The sequence below is a fragment of the Cryptotermes secundus genome, unplaced genomic scaffold (genome assembly GCF_002891405.2).
Source record: "Cryptotermes secundus unplaced genomic scaffold, Csec_1.0 scaffold257, whole genome shotgun sequence".
In the NCBI taxonomy this organism is placed as follows: Eukaryota; Metazoa; Arthropoda; class Insecta; order Blattodea; family Kalotermitidae; genus Cryptotermes; species Cryptotermes secundus.
The window spans coordinates 171,923-182,606 of record NW_019734352.1 but is presented as its reverse complement, the minus strand read 5'-3'; positions in this window follow the sequence as shown (position 1 = coordinate 182,606).

Here is a 10,684-nt window from a genome sequence, read left to right as displayed (position 1 = left end):
CACGATACGATATCAGAGATTCAGGAATGAAAATGACGTTACATACGAGGTTGATGCATTTGTACATGTCGTACTAAGCAAGGTATAAAAACAGTTGCTTTATGAGGAATTAGTTCGTACCATTGAATATTTGACGCAATAGACAAGGTGTCGCAGAAACCGATGTTGCTATAACCAAGTTTTACTGTAGTTGTGTTGTGATGGTTGTAATAAAAAAGTTGTAAGGTTACATATTATTGTCTGTTTGAATTTAAACATTGTCTGTGACTGGATATAATTATGTTTGTTTGTTTTTTGTTACTTAGTTTCAATGCATTTTTTAAACATGACCAGATGGTAATACTGAGCTTTATCCTACTTAAATATAATAATCTGTGATGAGGCTTCCAATAGGGATTAATATCTATTACTGAATTGCTGGCAGTGAAAAGCTATGGTTATGCTGGCTTCATGTACAGTGGCATAAGCCTGTATTTTGTTGAACTCGGTCATTAGGCATTTGAGTCACATTTTCACTGCAAAAGTAATAATTTTTCAGTTGAATTATGTCATCAAATTTGCAAACTACAGCTGAAGATGGAAGATGCTGAGCAACTGTTTATTATATAAAAATTCTGTTTGGTAATTCTATTAAAAATACAGGCTAAAAGAATTTTATTATAATGGATAATAAGAAGGTGAATTTGTACTTTTCATAAAAACATCATGGTACATTTCTTTTAATATTGTCACGTGTTGGGGTGTATAACGCGACAAATAACTTCACGCCATACTGGATATAGCGAATTTATTCCACTCGCTCTTACAATCACGCAATTTACAAGCTCAACATTACTGCCATCGGCAGTATCACAAATACTGTACTGCAATTAACTGGTGACTGACTCGTAACTAGAGAACTCGAGAACTGTAACTCGTAGGCTGCTGCCTTGAGAACTTACTGTGAATAGTTTTCGCTGCTCCTTATTTAGCCTCGTTCCGGACAAGACAGAAAACAGCCACGTAATAGGCTAGGTAATGGGTACCACTGTTATTACTGTCGTCTCTTGCAACCACTGTTTACCCGCTTTGCCTAGCAACCACTGTTTACTCGCGTTGCATAGCGACTAGTGTGCTGGGACTTGGCTCACTTTGGCTCCGCTCGGCACATCACGGCTGGTGGGGAGGGAGGGGCGTCATCCATAGCGCAACACGTCACAATATGTATGAGAATATTCTTTGGAACTTTTCAAGTCCTGTAATGGATATCTTTCGCCTACCAGATTTGTATGGTTTTTGTTATTAGCCATATCAGATCTGGTTATAATATTAAAAAATTGAGAACACACACAAAAGTAACTTCAGATTTAGTTCACACTGAACAGTGTATTTGTAATACTATGCTGCTTGGTTTGGCCTAATAAAGGCATTTGATTTTCTTTCTTTTCTGTGTGTTATCAGCAGAATGAGACAAACATATTGTGAACACTTCTGCTGTGTTGCATTGTGTGTGGTTTTCTGTTTTTCTTTTTTTATTTTTATTTCATGTACAAATTTATAAATAGCTATGTATGGAGCCAGTCTGACTGTAGCTTAAGGCTAGGACAATTCATATGTAGAAGCATACATACATACATAGATACATACATGTATATTAAAATTATTTGTGACTTATAAGCTGTGAGCCATGTTATTATATACTGATTTCCAGAAGTGGAGTACTTTGCATTCTAACTTGACTGGTGTTTATTAAGATCTTGACCATTTCCGTGCTGTATATGAGGTATTTCACTCACACAGTAGATATCTATTTTGAATATGTTTGATGAAAACATATTTTCTTGCCATCTCTTTGGCTGTTCTCCATCCATCTTCTGCTACCATGATACATTCAAGCAAAAGATGACATATTTTTCTTAAATACAGAAAGGGTTTGTTCATATCATTCAAATACATGCTCCAATATAAGCTAAAATGAAACTTATGAATTTTCTAAAAAAATGGATAATCATACAGATAATTGATATATTACATAAAATGTGTCTAATTGAGATCTAAAACTTCTGCTTGAGACATTTTTTGATATGATGAATATTTGATGAAATACGAGGAAAATAATTTCTGACTCTGTGCAGTGTGACATCTATAGTGTGATAGCTTTCCCGTAATAGGTTAGTATCTGCAATAAATTAACTTCAAAGTATGTATGGAAAATAGCAAATGATAATCAAAACAATGTGTACTCCATTGGAGTACACTCTTCCAATCCTTTTTAAAATAGTAGTTAACAATTAATACTTTTTTCCATTAATAGGCTCTAATTTCTGAATATATTCGTGTACATTCCACTCTTTCTTATGTGTTTTTGGAGAACCAAAAGTTTTGTATGTTTTGCACCAATAGTATTCTAAGAAAAAATATTTCTTTTATTCAGCTCATCTTTTTGGGGGGATATTGGTGCTAAATTTGTGACAATATGAACTGATTTATAAATAAAAAATCTGCCATTATAATTTATGGACAATCTTAATGATATCAGGAAACAGTGTGATATATTGTACATGTTATCTCTCACACCATCACATACTTTTGAGTGTAGACCTTCCAGAAAGCGTATTGTATCTTCCTAAGTGGAAAGTGCATAATACTTTTGCATGCTCTTCCAACTGATACATAGTGTGCTCCCTATTATCCATGCTAATGAAGTGAGAAAGATGAATGAATAATTTTAAAAGCTGTATAATCAACGTTAATCTTTGAGTGTGAGCAGACTGTGGTGATTTTGAATATAGCAATCCATAAATGTACGCATAATATGCACTCTGATTTTCTCAAAAACTGCATGTCGCACAGAAAGAGTTTACTGAACATGACGTACATCACATTTGTCTCTAAAGTTATTTTTTGAAACATCTTTTGTTCTGATACTTACAAAGTTATGCTTTTCATATATGAATAAATGAGTATAACTCTTCATATAAAGTAGTTATTAAAGTTGTCCAGTTTGAATGAAAATTGAAATGGTTTGGCAGCTTTTCAAAAAATTCTCCAGGATCAGGTTTCCCTTCTGGAGTTGTTTTGTACTTTACAGACAGAGAGAGAGCTGGACATACTGAGCGAATCTAACAGACGCTCCTTAGGGTCACAGGTGTATGTAAATAGGCATATAAATACATCACAAACTGGATAATCCACACATGGATCAACAGGAATATACAGTATATAAAAATGTAACTGTTCCATTGGTTTTCGTTTCAGTTTCTTACTTGGACATAATATAAAAATCTCCAACATGATGTGANCATTATGACATGTTTCAGCCACGATTTCTGGCCATCATCATCATCAACAACAACAACAACAACTTTCTCTGCTATTCCCCCTCCATTGGCCAATGTTTACAATTACAGGAAGGTTGTATCGTTTACAATGAAGGGCTTTAGTTACTTAAATAAATACTGTAAAAATATATAAACTTTTGTCTTAATTTTCCAAAGGGTATCCGTTATTCACAATAGAAGTGTATTTCAATTTTGAATCAGCCTTAGAACTGTATTTATATAACTACTTTGGTTTCAATTAAATTAAAATAAATAAGACAGCTTGAACTAGTTAAAATTAGACCAGTATTGGTCAGTTATTCACTTGATGTTATTACAGTTCATTGTTTGTATTTTATTTTATTTAGATGTGTAGCCCTGGGTCCTGTGTAACGATCATTTCCTTGATGAACACAGTAGTACCAGGTTCTCTTAGGGTATGTGTATGCTCACGTAGCACATACTCGTATGCGTATTTTCACTTTTTATGTGATGGTCTGAAATATGAGTGTTCCTATATATTGTTATTGTTATCATTGTGATAATATTTGTGATTAGTTAGTTGACTTCCTTACCTTATTTGTATCTTGATGTTGTGTTCATGGTGCATGCTTGTGTAGTATACTGATGTTGAAGGTTTATATGTTTTTGTGATAGTATGGTGGTGCTGTCTACAGTGTGGATGTTGAAGTGTTTGGTTGTTGTGTAATACAATGGCTATATACTGCCTCAAATATGGGATTGTTGAGATCAAAGAATAGTTTCTTCATTTGTTTGTTTTGTTTTTGTATACCAAATATGTTATATTTCTCTGTGTTATTCATTTATTTGTATTATTTCCATTGTGTCCTGCATATTTCCATATACTGGGTATACACAAAAGAATGGTGCAGTTTCAAAAGTTAATAAGAAATCAAGTTTTGAACAAAAGTCCTGTCTGACCTATGTAGAGTAGAGGACAGTCCTTGCACTTGAGACTATATACACCACTATTGTCATATTGATGATTATTATTGTGTTGCTTTATTTGCACTTGTTTTTGTATAGTATTGGTAGTTTTATATGCAATTTTTATGTTGCCGTCTTTAAATATATTAGCTACTGCTCTGAGTTCTTTTCTGAAATATGAAAATTCGGTCCATTTGCCTTGTTTTTTGTTGTGTTGGGGTGATTTATTATCTTTTTTTAATTTTTGTTTTAAGGTGTTGTTTATTTGGTACTTGTTCTCTTCTGAAATGTACCCCAATTTGTTAATTTCTGTCTTTCTTTCTTTTTCATGGGGTGTGTGTGAAGTCTATTAATTATGGAGTTAATTGCTGACATTTTGTGTTGTATGGGGTGACTTGAGGTGTTATGTATTATTGTGTCTGTTGCTGTTGCCTTTCGACAGATATTATGTTTAAGTTATTTCCGGTTCTTTGGATTGTAATGTCAAGGAAATTTATTCTGCTATCTTTTTCTTCTTCACCATTTTATTACGAATAATGGATACCCTTCAGAATATTATGACAAAAGTTTATGTAATTTACAGTATTTATTTAAACCTATAACTACCTGCATTGTAAACAACAGTGTGGTCTTCCTGCAATTATAAACATTGGCCAGTAGAGGGGGGGATATCAGAGAAAATTGAAAGGAACTACATAAATACTACCTGCTGATGGCCAGAAATAGTGGCCAAAACATGTCATAACATAGAAATATATGTATATTGTGAGACTGAAACCGATTAAAATATTCTGTACACAGTATGACACTAAAATACAATTTTTATTACCTGAGCATATTTTTAATTTTGTAATTTGAATGGTGGTTCTTTTAAGTTTTAGCTACTATATACTGTGAAAAGGAAACAGCCATATCCTGGGTGAAGAATGAGTACTTCTGTTTATACAGTCTATACAAGAGATTGTTATGTTGTTTTGCAACTTTATAAGCTTATAATGTTATTTTCCAGTTGATAAGAATAGCATATTGAAAGATTTTCATAAAAGATATTCCTTATTAGGTAATATACATATTTCCCAAAGATTCTGTGTGTAATCAGAGAATACCCATGGCAGGTGTTTCAGATGTGTTTGCAGACATTCTTTTCTCAGACTTCAAATTGATTCAGTTGTAGAATTTACCATTATAATGATGAGCATTTGCAGTGTCACAAGTTTGCTGTTTTTCTTGTACATGTGGTTTTGGCTCATTCACCTCTCATTAGTGTATAACTCATGCTTTTATAATAGTACCTATTTCTCTTACACCTTCTCATTACCTTTCAGATGTTTTATGAATGTTGCATTATATTACCAGTAATCTACTCAATATTTGTAAATTATCATTCAATTTCACATTCGACACATTCACTTTCTTCTGAAATATGTCAACAGTTCTAATATTATTGAAATATGAATAGTTACAGATTATACTGTTGTTTATCTCCTAAATCACTGATGATGTCATATAATTTACTTGGCTCTTCACATAGCTGTGTTAGGTATCTAATTGCTTATCCTTCATTCTGAACTTAGAATTAATGGGTTTTTGGACTTTGTACTTTTTAAAATCTACTTTCATTCTGATGTTTGCTGCAGCAATCATAAAATCATAATTTAGGCCATTAATCTCATATAACATTTTGTACTATGTAATGCTGATTCAAATAGCACATTACTTTCATTGACAGGCTGTTCATTAATAGCACGTTGCATTTATATATATATATTTATATATATATATTAACACATATGAGAGGGAAAAAACCAAAAAATCGTCAGTTTTAGTGTAGATGGTCATTGTTATGATAATAAATTACAGCAAATGACATTGATATAAATTGATATATAAATATAAATATAAATATTTTACCAGGAACAGTTACATTGGCCTTTACATATCATGTGATTGGAAGCCTCAGATTTTTTTTTATATAATAATTTATCTTCTTGTTGCATTTATATGCTCAATCAACCTTGCGGAGGATTAGAATTATGAGAGTTTGAAGAGAAGCAGAGAAAAATGAATTGGCGATGTGTCTTAACAAAAGTGTCGTCCTAAAAATAAAGTACCATGGCAGTCTGGACACAGTTCAGAGTTGAAAGAAATCAGCATATGAGGTCTTGATTAGTACTGTCTTCTGGGATGTGACGCCATATAGTCCGGTAAAAGTTTGCTGATGTTTTGGAGGAATATTCTGCCTTCTTCACGCTTGAAGACAATACATTCCTCTGAAATGCTGGTAATATCTACCAGATAACACAGCATCACACCAGAAACAAGTACTCTTCATAGTCACTCATGAGAATCTCAAATTCAGATGAATATGAACCTATTTTAGTTTTTTATGTAATGATAGCTTTACTGCTTTGTATGAAAAATTCAATGGTAAATATCTGTTGAAACTTAAAGAGGCTGATGCTTTGAGCTTGGAAGTCAGAAATTGAGCTATAAAATCTTTACATTTTACATCAGTATTTTCAGGAGAAGTGTTAGGGTAGCAACCAGCACTCAGAAGAGCCCAGGATGCTCATTATTAATGTTGCCAAGGGATCAACACCACTGATGCCAAATCCCATCATTGGACCCAATCCTAAGTCAGTTCCTTGCACTTTTCATTCTCAGAGCCTACTTCAGTAAGTAATGTACTAACACTCTGCCAGTAGGGAACAAACATTCAGCACTGCTAATACCATTGGACCAAGTCCTGAACCAACATTTATCTTCCTTCTTCATCTGGATGTCATCATCTCATCTCCTTGCTCTATTTCAGAAGTCGTAACTACATGACTAGTCAGTTGTCTCCTAGGCAATATAAACAATTTTGTGATCAAAATATTGTAATCGTTGCTTGTCCATCCTAGCTACACATCAAGCTCATCATAGCCTCATAGATTTCACTATGTTAACAGTACTAGGCGATGTTCTGTTGGACGTGCTAGGTTTCAGTATATAAGATCTGAATTTGAATTTGGACTAAATATAGAATCTCTTCGACACTTGTGTTTTCTGTAATAGCTAGCTGAATATTGGTACTATGTGATGTTTAATGCATTTATATCTTTATGAATCTCTCTAACAATTTACAAGGATGATTATAGAGGAAAGTAATTACATTTGTTCATTATCTTTACAGAACTTTGTTGCTGCTATAAGAAATAGTTTATATGGGTTTGTACTGCTTACTGAGAACTATTGATGTTTGTACTTATGAATGTAAAGGAGTAACTTAACAGACTTTTTTGGAAAGCTAGCAGTGAGGTCTGTCTATATGTCATTTGTTTTCAACATTCAGGCAATATGGGCTGAAATTTTTGTCATCTTCCAGATATTTTGCTATGGAGAACTGCTAGAAACCTATAAATATTATTGGTTATATGAGGTTAAGTGAATAAGTAAGTTACAAATGGATATAGAACATAAACAAATAAGAGTACTGATTTGAAAAATGCTTTTATTTCTCAACATAATCTCCCTGTATGTTGAGGCACTTGTCCTGTCGTTTCACAAGCACCTGAAAACCAGCAGCATAAAATTCTTTGGACTGCGGTTGAAACTAGTCGGTGACTTCACTTTGTACAGCTTCATCATCAGGAAAATGTTCAGCCGAAAGATGATGTTTAAGAGGGCTGAACAAATGGAAGTCGCTTGGAGCAAGGTCAGGGCTATATGAAGGATGCTCGAGGACTTTCCACTTGAAATTTCGCGTCTCATTTATCTTGTTGGCAGTAATGGGACGTGCATTGTCATGCAAGAGCAACACGCCTTTGGTGAGGTGAGGAGCCCTGGTCGCTTCCGTTGAATGTCCTTACGAAGTTTCCTGATGTTACAGTAGGAGTCGGCATTTACAGTTTGTCCTTGAGGCTGGAATGCGGTGAACAGTATGCCTTCATGATCCCAGTCACCGCCTGGTTCCGACAGCAGCTCAAAGAATTTTATGCTGCTGGTTTTCAGGGGCTTGTGAAACAATGGGGCAAGTGCCTCAATGTACAGGGAGATTATGTTGAGAAATAAAAGCATTTTTCAAATCAGTACTCTTATTTGAGTTCTATATCCATTTGTAACTTACTTATTGACTTACCTATGAATATAGAGAGATTTATTTTAAGATAGATTTAGTGTTCGTAGCTGAAATATATTTGAGATCAAGTTTCTGTACCATTTCCTTATCATTCAGTGTTATAACTGTGACACAGTCATAGTTGTTATATGCAGTGAGGACATAAGTACCTGTTTTTGAATTGCAACAAAATGTAGGTCTTTCAGTAATAAAGTTACACAAACAACAAGCATGACACTGTGAAACTCCTGATGGTGTGTTGGGATTTTGGCTCTGTAGTGACTACAGTCTATTGTGTGTATATGTTAATTCATTGCTATGCACTGCTTGTTGTTGTTTGTTAGTTGAGTGTATAATTCATCATAGGCTTTAGAGACACAATCTGAACTAATGTTTTAAGTCTGGCAGTGATGAATAATTGTAAAGAACACCTGCAAAGGAGTGGAGATTCAGCAACTATATTTATGCTATAGGACATTGTGCATTTGAGAGTAAATAGCCATGTTTTTTTGCCACATTAAGTCGATGATGATTGCATATATTTAATTGTATTCTATATATGTGTTGTCACAAGCAATCTCTATTGAAAACGTATATTTGAGTAATATTATATTTTCATATATTTATATATTTTTCTAAAAAATATACAGTAAATTCATTATCTAATGGAGGTTGTGTGATAAAACAGTATGTGTGACATGCTGTAAACATGCTGACATTCCAAAGTTTATTATTATAAATTTATATTAGTCACATTGTTTCAAGACTTGATGGTCACAATGTTTCATGACCAGAGACTGATTTAGGTATTCATGTGTGAGCCCAGGGTTAACATAGTTTCTGTCTAAGAAAAGGCCAGTCAGTTACTTTAGTTTTAATTCTTTAATAAATTATGTATAGTCAGGTTGTTGCTTGTAAAGATGTAATACAGTAATCCCTTCATTAACATGGGTTAGGTTCAGATTTAATGGTACATTATACTGTTCTTATACAGCACAGGTTTGAGTTATGATTATCCACAGTGTAGCATGTACTCTCACACAGATGTGCGTGCACCTGCCAGTGACATGCCCATGCTTGCGACTGAGCTTCACAGTGATGCCATGACTCACTATGAAAACATCTGCTTCAGATAATTTAATGCACCCTTTACAGATTTGAACTAACTTTCCTTTCCTTTATAAAGTACTGTATTCTTTTGTCTGGAAATGTGGCCTCAAAGCATGAATGTAGTGCTTCCAGGGCAAAAGGAGTTACTAAAGCAACGACTCTAGAACACAAAATCCTTGTGCTCGATAAACTGGAGTGTGGTGAAAGTGTAGCACATATCAGGAAGCTTTTCCATATCACTGAATTGTCTGTCAGAACTGTTAAAGTCAAGCACTCATGAGGGCTAGTGTTGAAGCAACCATGCCAGGGAGTCCAAAATTTACTTGGAAAAGCACTGGTCTATGTGTGGAGAAAGGTTATGGATGCCCCTAAAGATGAGCATATCCAGTAATTGTATAGTGCACCCACTAAGTTAATTTATACGTGTAGTACAGTGTAGACTGTACCATCTCTATCATTTCTATGTTACACCAATTAAAAATATTTTTGTATCTGTACAACATGTATAAATAAAAGCTGTTTCTTATAATATGTATGTGAATATTGTACTTGTTCAACCTTGAGCTTAGTATTCATGGCTTTCAGATATCAGTTCCCATTACCCCTTATTTCACATAAGATCAAGCCCTTACATGACATGGTTTTGAAATCCATGGTATAATTCAAAAACACAGGCCCTGTGTTGAAGAAGAGATTACTGTATATTAATTATCCACCTATGTATTGGGTTATGTTATAATGGAGGACAGGATAGTTTTTATCTTGATTGGCATATAATTTGATCATGTCATGACTATGAAGGGTTTCATTTAATAGTTGCAGTGTAGCATAACTTGAGATACTTGGCCTGCAAAACCAGGCGAAACCCAGTGACAATGTGTACATTTGAAAGATAGTTTGTTTCTGAAAATGTTGTTTTTGTGTGTGTGAATACTTACAGTGTATTACCTTCAACCACTTTCAAACTTTGTAGCATTTGACTTGCTCATCATCTTTTAGCTCCAAGTTAGGTAAATAAGTTTCACACCAATTAGGACCAGGTGAGGTACATAGACTTTGTAATAGTCTTACAGCTGCAGGCAGCTATATTGTTAGACTGTCGTTAGGTTCACAAGGCCTGTATCAAATGTATAAATTAGCTTTTGGGGCTTGCCCACACCATGTGCTGAAGATTATCCATTGTTTTGGCATACATTGCAATCACAATATTTAGTGTCACTAAGCAGGA